Here is a 2,500-nt window from a genome sequence, read left to right on the forward strand (position 1 = left end):
CCATTGCTTGCAGGTAGGAAGGGGCTGTTCCCTTTGCCTCCCGGTAGGCGAGCACCAAGGTCTTGAATCTGATGCGAGGTGCTATCAGGAGCAAGTGAAGGGTGAGAAGGAGAGGGGGTAACATGGGAGAACTTGGGGAGGTTGAACACCAGACAGGCGGCAGCATTCTGGATGAGCTGCAGAGGTCTGATGGTGGAGGCGGGGAGCTGCAGAGGTCTGATGGCGGAGGCGGGGAGCCCGGCCAGGAGTGTGTTGCAGTAGTCAAGGCGGGAGATGACCAGTGAGTGGACCAAGAGTTGAGCTGCTTCTCTGGTGAGGAATGGTCGTATCCTTCTGATGTTGTAGAGGAAGAATCTGCAGGAGCGTGCTGTCACTGTGATGTTCTCCGCACAGGATAGTCGGTTATCCAGGATCACTTCAAGGTTCTTGGCTGTCTGGGAGGAGGTCACCATAGAGTTCTTCACTGCGATGGAGGAGTCTTGGAGAGAGCAGGCTTTTCCAGGGATGAAGAGTAGCTCAGTCTTGTTAAGTTTGAACTTGAGATGGTGGGCTGACATCCAAGCAGAGATGTCAGTGAGACACGCAGAGACACGTGTTGCCACATGTGAGTCTGAGGGCAGGGTGGGGGGGGGGAGACAGGAAGAGTTGAGTGAAGTCGTCTGCGTAGCTGTGGTAGGAGAACCCTAGAATGTGAGGAGATTATCAAGCCAAGAGACTGGGTATAGAGGGAGAACGGTAAGGGCCCTAGGACAGAGCCCTGGGGGACCCCAGTGGTATAGAGGGAGAACGGTAAGGGCCCTAGGACAGAGCCCTGGGGGACCCCAGTGGTATAGAGGGAGAACGGTAAGGGCCCTAGGACAGAGCCCTGGGGGACCCCAGTGGTATAGAGGGAGAACAGTAGGGGCCCTAGGACAGAGCCCTGAGGGACCCCAGTGGTATAGAGGGAGAACGGTAAGGGCCCTAGGACAGAGCCCTGAGGGACCCCAGTGGTATAGAGGGAGAACGGTAAGGGCCCTAGGACAGAGCCCTGGGGGACCCCAGTGGTATAGAGGGAGAACGGTAAGGGCCCTAGGACAGAGCCGTGGGGGACCCCAGTGGTATAGAGGGAGAACGGTAAGGGCCCTAGGACAGAGCCCTGAGGGACCCCAGTGGTATAGAGGGAGAACGGTAAGGGCCCTAGGACAGAGCCCTGGGGGACCCCAGTGGTATAGAGGGAGAACGGTAAGGGCCCTAGGACAGAGCCCTGGGGGACCCCAGTGGTATAGAGGGAGAACGGTAAGGGCCCTAGGACAGAGCCCTGGGGGAACCCAGTGGTATAGAGGGAGAACGGTAAGGGCCCTAGGACAGAGCCGTGGGGGACCCCAGTGGTATAGAGGGAGAACGGTAAGGGCCCTAGGACAGAGCCCTGAGGGACCCCAGTGGTATAGAGGGAGAACGGTAAGGGCCCTAGGACAGAGCCCTGGGGGACCCCAGTGGTATAGAGGGAGAACGGTAAGGGCCCTAGGGCAGAGCCCTGAGGGACCCCAGTGGTATAGAGGGAGAACGGTAAGGGCCCTAGGACAGAGCCCTGACGGACCCCAGTGGTATAGAGGGAGAACGGTAAGGGCCCTAGGACAGAGCCCTGACGGACCCCAGTGGTATAGAGGGAGAACAGTAAGGGCCCCAGGACAGAGCCCTGAGGGACCCCAGTGGTATAGAGGGAGAACGGTAAGGGCCCTAGGACAGAGCCCTGAGGGACCCCAGTGGTATAGAGGGAGAACGGTAAGGGCCCTAGGACAGAGCCCTGAGGGACCCCAGTGGTATAGAGGGAGAACAGTAAGGGCCCTAGGACAGAGCCCTGGGGGACCCCAGTGGTATAGAAGGAGAACGGTAAGGGCCCTAGGACAGAGCCCTGGGGGACCCCAGTGGTATAGAGGGAGAACGGTAAGGGCCCTAGGACAGAGCCCTGGGGGACCCCAGTGGTATAGAGGGAGAACAGTAGGGGCCCTAGGACAGAGCCCTGAGGGACCCCAGTGGTATAGAGGGAGAACGGTAAGGGCCCTAGGACAGAGCCCTGGGGGACCCCAGTGGTATAGAGGGAGAACGGTAAGGGCCCTAGGACAGAGCCCTGGGGGACCCCAGTGGTATAGAGGGAGAACAGTAGGGGCCCTAGGACAGAGCCCTGAGGGACCCCAGTGGTATAGAGGGAGAACGGTAAGGGCCCTAGGACAGAGCCCTGAGGGACCCCAGTGGTATAGAGGGAGAACGGTAAGGGCCCTAGGACAGAGCCCTGAGGGACCCCAGTGGTATAGAGGGAGAACAGTAGGGGCCCTAGGACAGAGCCCTGAGGGACCCCAGTGGTATAGAGGGAGAACGGTAAGGGCCCTAGGACAGAGCCCTGAGGGACCCCAGTGGTATAGAGGGAGAACGGTAAGGGCCCTAGGACAGAGCCCTGAGGGACCCCAGTGGTATAGAGGGAGAACGGTAAGGGCCCTAGGACAGAGCCCTGAGGGACCCCAGT

General features: G+C 59.8%; 1 protein-coding gene across 1 annotated transcript in view; it reads right to left on the bottom strand.

Annotated features, from left to right (window-relative positions):
• Positions 1-2,500, bottom strand: part of rapgef5a (Rap guanine nucleotide exchange factor (GEF) 5a) — a gene marked incomplete at both ends in the record, with an annotated part of 38,766 nt that overhangs the window by 20,555 nt on the left and 15,711 nt on the right.

This window comes from Nansenia antarctica, assembly GCF_963989245.1.
Source record: "Nansenia antarctica genome assembly, chromosome: 3".
In the NCBI taxonomy this organism is placed as follows: domain Eukaryota; kingdom Metazoa; phylum Chordata; class Actinopteri; order Argentiniformes; family Microstomatidae; genus Nansenia; species Nansenia antarctica.